Here is an 8,313-nt window from a genome sequence, read left to right as displayed (position 1 = left end):
ATTCATTTCAGAACCCCCTTCCCCTCCCCATTTCTGAAGAAGGGGCTAGGCCCAAAAAATCAGCTTTCCTGCTCCTTTGATGCTGCTTGGTCTGCCGTGTTCATCCAGAACTACATCTTGTTATCTCAGACTTGGGAACTGTACAACCACCTGAACAAACAGTTAGTGAAGTTGCTGCAGATGAACTGAACCCGAGGAGTTCTATGTACAGATGCAGCTCTGGTTTTCAACAAGAAGATGATTCTTCTATTGACTAGTAACTAGTTACTGATGACAAGGGCCCTTTGCTTGCCAATATCTATGTGATTCAGTGGCCAGTAATTGAAAAATCTGGGGCTAGGAGCAAAGATATAGAGAAGCATTTTGATCTCCACCAGCTCAGGAGCTGACTGTTCTCTGCAGTCAAACTCACTTTACCCCTGATCAGAGCTAGTTAAGCATTCCTTCAGCAGTTGATGTAAGCTGTGACATTTAAATGATAAATCAGAAACATCTTACAGGTGAACCGCACCCTGTGCCTTTTGCAAATTAGTGGAAGCATTTGGAAAAGGGAAGTCAGGAAGAAACTTTCAGATCAGCAAGAACCAATTCAACAGTATTTGTGGACAAAGATTACTGAGTTATCTAATCGGTTTTTCCTTTCCATTCATGCTTTGTTTCTCTGTCTGTATGTGTCTATTGTGACAATGCTGTGGCTTTAAGAGATGCATTTTGTCGGGCGTATTTTTTAAGAGAGGTTTTAAGGGAGAGGTACTGACTAATCTAACAGAGCCAGTAGGGTAAAAAGCTTGTGAAGCCTTGGGATATTTTTAAGAGGGTGGAACAATAGAAGTAGTGTGACTGGGTGTGGCCAGTTCTCACAGACCAGGCTTTCTGGTCCTTAGTTTTTTTTTAACTTTGAGATTCAGCAATCGCTGTTGTGGGCTTGAAGGATTGGAAGCTATTTTCTTCTCTCTTGATTACAGCTAAAAGCTGGGGGCTCTCTTCCTTTATTGCTGGATTGCACGTAGGACAAAATCTGTTTTTCTAAAATGTGAGGCTGGATGAACACAGCAGGCCCAGCAGCATCTCAGGAGCACAAAAGCTGACGTTTCAGGCCTAGACCCTTCATCAGAGAGGGAGATGGGGTGAGGGTTCTGGAATAAATAGGGAGAGAGGGGGAGGCGGACCGAAGATGGAGAGAAAAGAAGATAGGTGGAGAGAGTATAGGGGGGGAGGTAGGGAGGGGATAGGTCAGTCCAGGGAAGACGGACAGGTCAAGGAGGTGGGATGAGGTTAGTAGGTAGATGGGGGTGCGGCTTGGGGTGGGAGGAAGGGATGGGTGAGAGGCCATCATCTCCAACACCATTCATGACCTCATCACCTCAGGGGACCTCCCACCCACAGCCTCCAACCTCATTGTTCCCCAACCCCGCACAGCCCGTTTCTATCTCCTTCCCAAAATCCACAAACCTGCCTGCCCTGGTCGACCCATCGTCTCAGCCTGCTCCTGCCCCACCGAACTCATCTCCACCTATCTGGACTCCATTTTCTCCCCTTTGGTCCAGGAACTCCCTACCTACGTCCATGACACCACCGACGCCCTCCACCTCCTCCAGGACTTCCAATTCCCTGGCCCCCAACACCTCATCTTCACCTTGGACGTCCAGTCCCTATACACCTGCATTCCACATGCAGATAGCCTCAAGGCCCTCCACTTCTTCCTGTCCCGCAGACCCGACCTGTCCCCCTCCACCGACACCCTCATCCGCCTAGCTGAACTCGTCCTCACCCTCAAAAACTTCTCTTTTGATTCCTCCCACTTCCTACAGACTAAGGGGGTGGCCATGGGCACACGCATGGGCCCCAGCTATGCCTGCCTCTTTGTAGGTTATGTGGAACAGTCCCTCTTCCGCACCTACACAGGCCCCAAACCCCACCTCTTCCTCCGGTACATTGATGACTGTATCGGCGCCGCCTCTTGCTCCCCAGAGGAGCTCGAACAGTTCATCCACTTCACCAACATCTTCCACCCCAACCTTCAGTTCACCTGGGCCATCTCCAGCACATCCCTCACCTTCCTGGACCTCTCAGTCTCCATCTCAGGCAACCAGCTTGTAACTGATGTCCATTTCAAGCCCACCAATTCCCACAGCTACCTAGAATACACCTCCTCCCACCCACCCTCCTGCAAAAATTCCATTCCCTATTCCCAATTCCTCCGCCTCCGCCGCATCTGCTCCCACGACAAGACATTCCACTCCCGCACATCCCAGATGTCCAAGTTCTTCAAGGACCGCAACTTTCCCCCCACAGTGATCGAGAACGCCCTTGACCGCGTCTCCCACATTTCCCGCAACACATCCCTCACACCCCGTCCCCGCCAAAACCGCCAAAAGAGGATCCCCCTCGTTCTCACACACCACCCCACCAACCTCCGGATACAACGCATCATCCTCCGACACTTCCGCCATCTACAATCCGACCCCACCACCCAAGACATTTTTCCATCCCCACCCCTGTCTGCTTTCCGGAGAGACCACTCTCTCCGTGACTCGCTTGTTCGCTCCACACTGCCCTCCAACCCCACCACACCCGGCACTTTCCCCTGCAACCGCAGGAAATGCTACACTTGCCCCCACACCTCCTCCCTCACCCCTATCCCAGGCCCCAAGATGACATTCCACATTAAGCAGAGGTTCACCTGCACATCTGCCAATGTGGTATACTGCATCCACTGCACCTGGTGTGGCTTCCTCTACATTGGGGAAACCAAGCGGAGGCTTGGGGACCGCTTTGCAGAACACCTCCGCTCAGTCCGCAACAAACAACTGCACCTCCCAGTCGCAAACCATTTCCACTCCCCCTCCCATTCTTTAGATGACATGTCCATCATGGGCCTCCTGCAGTGCCACAATGATGCCTCCCGAAGGTTGCAGGAACAGCAACTCATATTCCGCCTGGGAACCTTGCAGCCCAATGGTATTAATGTGGACTTCACCAGTTTCAAAATCTCCCCTTCCCCCACCGCATCCCTAAACCAGCCCAGTTCGTCCCCTCCCCCCACTGCACCACACAACCAGCCCAGCTCTTCCCCTCCACCCACTGCACCCCAAAACCAGTCCAACCTGTCTCTACCTCCCTAACCTGTTCTTCCTCTCACCCATCCCTTCCTCCCACCCCAAGCCGCACCCCCATCTACCTACCAACCTCATCCCACCTCCTTGACCTGTCCGTCTTCCCTGGACTGACCTATCCCCTCCCTACCTCCCCACCTATACTCTCTCCACCTATCTTCTTTTCTCTCCATCTTCGGTCCGCCTCCCCCTCTCTCCCTATTTATTCCAGAACCCTCACCCCATCCCCCTCTCTGATGAAGGGTCTAGGCCTGAAACGTCAGCTTTTGTGCTCCTGAGATGCTGCTTGGCCTGCTGTGTTCATCCAGCCTCACATTGTATTATCTTGGATTCTCCAGCATCTGCAGTTCCCATTATCTCTGTTTTTCTAAATTTTTGCCAAAGGAGCGTGTTTATGGGTTGGTACTATCTTGGAACAGCTAATTAGTAATAGTTACTGTATCTATTATTCTGATAAATTTTGCAATTGAGTTGTTATTCCAGGTTATTCTTTCTTTTCCTGTATTTTTACTATAGTATTTAAATAAATTGTGCTTTGCTTAACATTAAGTGGTTTGACTAGTCAAACTACATTTGGAACACAGCACATTACGTTTGCTTGTAAAATAAGAAAAAGCTAGGATCTGCATTAGCTTCTTAAAATATTTTGAGGTGGCTTCTTCTGGTCCATAATTGTGTGTGTGTGTGTGTGTGTGTGTGTGTGTGTGTGTGTGTGTGTGTGTGTGTGTGTGTGTGTGTGTGTGTGTGTGTATATGTGTTTAAGGGGGCGTTTATAAGGAGATTGGAGTTTTAAATGTTGTGTTATATTCTGATGGTTTATAACTGTTTACTTGCAGTATGAATGTAATTACTTGTAACAGCAGAAACCTGGTGCATGCTTTCTTTCAGAGATAGTAGGAACTGCCAATGCTGGAGAATCTGAGATAACAAGGTGTAGAGCTGGATGAACACAGCAGGCCAAGCAGCATCAGAGGAGCAGGAAAACTGACGTTTCGGGTCTGGACCCTTCTTCAGAAATGGACCCATCTTAGGGTCCAGATCCGAAACGTCAGCTTCCCTGCTCTTCTGATGCTGCTTGGCCTGCTATGTTCATCCAGCTCGACACCGTGTTATCTCATGCTTTCTTTCAACCTGGCCCAAAAGTTTTGTGCACTTATTTTTAAATCTTTAACCATTTGTGATGAATTTGAGAATGTTGGAGCTGACCACCTTTGTGCTACCCCAGTGACAGTGGAGAGAAACACAGTTAACATTTCAGCTGGAGGACCTTTCATCAGAACTGGAGGGCAAATGTATCCTGAAAAAGAATAACTAGTTTTATTTCTCTGCTATTGCTGACTGACCTACAATTGATTCTTTTCCTATTTCAAGTTTGTTTCAGTGATTATTTCACCATTGGAAAATCTTCATTGAATATCACAATTGTAATAAATTTCATCATCATCAACAACAACCTATTGCTTCAGCTTTGTTTTGTCACATGAATGTAATTGACATATTGAGATAAATATATTGCCCATCCCTAGTTGCCCTGAAGAAGGTGTCGGTGAGCATTTTTCTTGACCCTCTACAATCCTTTGTAGACCTCACAATGCTATTAGGCTATGAGTTCCAGAATTTTGAGCTTGTGACGATATGGCTATATGTCTCAGCTGTGATGGTATGTGGCTTGGAGGGCAACTTGTAATTCAAGTATAGACTCTAACTGCCGAACCTGTCAGTTCAAGAACAGCTTCTTCCTCGCTGTTGTTAGACTTCTGAATGGACCTCTCTGGCTTCAAATAATGTGGAACTTGTTAATGTTGATCTTGCTTTGCTGTAAAGCTTTAACTTTGTATGCCTCACTTTGTCTAAGCACCCTACGATCTCTCCGTCCTTGTTTGGTTTGCTATCCCAGTACTGCTCACAAAACAATTTTTTTTCACTGTACTTACATACATGTAACAACAATAAATCCAATCAAATCAGAATGTACTTAAAACAGTTGGCTAAATGATCATAAGGAATTGCAGCGACAGGCTTTTTTCACACAGGGGATGTATATACTGGGCATGCTCACAGCTCATTATGACATTAGACACATAACCTTTATTCCATTTAAGAACTATGTGGTTGTAGATTTGAAGACCCCTACCTTACAAGCATGCAGACCAAAAGCTAGCATTTGATGCTGTTTTTTGACTTTCAGAAACCAAATGGTCATCATCAATGCTATAAATTTCTATGATTCATATAAACATACAAAATAGGAGCAGAAATAGATCATTCAGCCCCTCAAGCCTGCTGCAACATTCAACAAGATCCTGAATGATCAGTTTTTTTTTCGAACTTCCACATTCCTATCTTCCGCTGATAACCTTTCCTTTCCCTGCCTAACAGGGATCAATAGACCGCTGCCGTAAAATACTCAATAACCCGTCTCCACTACCTTCTGGGGCTGAAAGTTTCAAAGCTGCACAACCTTGTGAAAGAAATAAATTCCTTTCATCTCAGTCTTGGAAGGCTGACCCACATTACCTAGTTCTAGACTGGTCTGCAAACGAAACATCTTTCCCACACTCACCTTGTCAAAACCATTCAGGATCTAATACACTTCAATCAACTTATCCCTCACTCTGTAACCAACAGCAGAAACAAGCCCAGTCTGTCCAACCTTTCCTCATCAAACAACACATTCATTCCAAGTATCATTCAAGCAAACTCACTGTGAACTGCCTCTAGTGCATTTACATCCTGCACACAGTATTAACACTGTGGTATCACCGATGCCCTTGTGAATGAAGCATGATGTCCTCACTTTTGTACTCAATTCCTCTTGTATTACATTAAGTAGACAGGCTGTTAATCTGTAAGGAACCAAAAGTTATGGGAAATGACAGGAAAGTGGAGTTGAGGTTTATCAGATCAGCCATGATCTCATTGAATGCAGATACAACTAGATGGGCTGAATGACCTATTTCTGCTCCTTTGTTTTATGGTAAAAAGGCATATTATTCGTCATCTTACTTCCATGCTATGTCTGCAGATTAACTTCTTGTGACTCATAGACTTGAACACTGGGATATCTTTGCACCATGTGAACTATCAGGTGACTGAAAAGATCCCTTGGCAGTATGTTCAAAAGAAGAGGTGTATTCTCTCAATATTCTTGGCAAATATTTATCCAACATTATTTAAGGTAGATTACCAGGTGCTCGGAGATTATGGGAACTGCCGATGCTGGAGAATCCAAGATAACAAAGTGTGAAGCTGGATGAACACAGCAGGCCCAGCAGTATCTCAGGAGCACAGATGCTGACGTTTCGGGCCTAGACCCTTCATCAGAAAAGGGGGAGGGGGAGAGGATTTAGAAATAAATAGGGAGAGAGGGGAAGGCGGACCAAAGATGGACAGAGGAGAAGATAGGTGGAGAGGAGAGTATGGGTGGGGAGGTAGGGAGGGGATAGGTCAGTCCAGGGAGGACGGACAGGTCAAGGGGACGGGACGAGACTAGTAGGTAGGAAATGGAGTTGCGGCTTGAGGTGGGAGGAGGGGACAGGTGAGAGGAAGAACAGGTTAAGGAGGCGGGGATGAACTGGGCTGGTTTTGGGATGCAGTTGGGGGGAGGGGAGAATTTGAAGCTGGTGAAATCCACATTGATACCATTGGGCTGCAGGGCTCCCAAGCAGAATATGAGTTGCTGTTCCTGCAACCTTCGGGTGGCATCATCATGGCACTGCAGGAGGCCCAGGATGGACATGTCGTCTAGGGAATGGGAGGGGGAGTTGAAATGATTCGCGACTGGGAGGTGCAGTTGTTTGTTGCGAACCGAGCGGAGGTGTTCTGCAAAGCGGTCCCCAAGCTTCCGCTTGGTTTCCCCAATGTAGAGGGGGCCACACCGGGTACAGTGGATGCAGTATACCACATTGGCAGATGTGCAGGTGAACATCTGCTTGATGTGGAAAGTCATCTTGGGGCCTGAGATAGGGGTGAGGGGGGAGGTGTGGGGGCAAGTGTAGCACTTCCTGCGGTTGCAGGGGAAGGTGCCGGGTGTGGTGGGGTTGGAGGGGAGTGTGGAGCGGACAAGGGAGTCGCGGGGAGAGTGGTCTCTCCGGAAAGCAGACAAGGGTGGGGATGGAAAAATGTCTTGGGTGGTGGGGTCGGATTGTAGATGGCGGAAGTGTCGGAGGATGATGCATTGTATCCAGATGTTGGTGGGGTGGTATATGAGGACGAGGGGGATTCTCTTTTGGCGGTTATTGTGGGGGCGGGGTGTGAGGGATGTGTTGCGGGAAATGCAGGAGACGCGGTCAAGGGCGTTCTCAACCACTGTGGGGCAGATGTTGCGGTCATTGAATAACGAGGATATCTGGGATGTGCGGGAGTGGAATGCCTCTTCCTGGGATCAGATGAGGCGGAGGTGAAGGAATTGGGAATAGGGGCTGGAATTTTTGTAGGAAGGTGGGTGGGAGGAGGTGTATTCTAGGTAGCTGTGGGAGTCGGTGGGCTTGAAATGGACATCAGTTACAAGCTGGTTGCCTGAGATGGAGACTGAGAGGTCCAGGAAGGTGAGGGATGTGTTGGAGATGGCCCAGGTGAAACCCTCGAACGTGTCTCCTGCATTTCCTGCACCTCGTCCCTCCACCCCACCCCCGCAATAACCACCAAAAGAGGATCCCCCTAGTCCTCACACACCACCCCACCAACCTCTGGATACAACGCATCATCCTCTGACACTTCCGCCATCCACAATCTGACCCCATCACTAAAGACACTTTTCCATCCCTACCCTTGTCTGCTTTCCAGAGAGACCACTCTCTCCGTGACTCCTTTATTTGCTCCACACTGCCCTCCAACCCCACCACACCCGGTGCTTTCCCCTGCAACCGCAGGAAATGCTACACTTGCCCCCACACCTCCTCCCTCACCCCTATCCCAGGCCCCAAGATGACTTTCCACATCAAGCAGATCTTCATCTGCACATCTGCCAATGTGGTATACTGCATCCACTGCACCCGGTGTGGCTTCCTCTACATTGGGGAAACCAAGCGGAGGCTTGGGGACCGCTTTGCAGAACACCTCCGCTCGGTTCACAATAAACAACTGTACCTTCCAGTTGCGAACCATTTCCACTCCCCCTCCCATTCTTTAGATGACATGTCCATCATGGGCCTCCTGCAGTGCCACAATGATGCCACCCGAAGGTTGGAGGAACAGC

This window comes from Stegostoma tigrinum, chromosome 18 (genome assembly GCF_030684315.1).
Source record: "Stegostoma tigrinum isolate sSteTig4 chromosome 18, sSteTig4.hap1, whole genome shotgun sequence".
Lineage (NCBI taxonomy): Eukaryota > Metazoa > Chordata > Chondrichthyes > Orectolobiformes > Stegostomatidae > Stegostoma > Stegostoma tigrinum.
Note: the sequence above shows the minus strand (reverse complement) of the source record.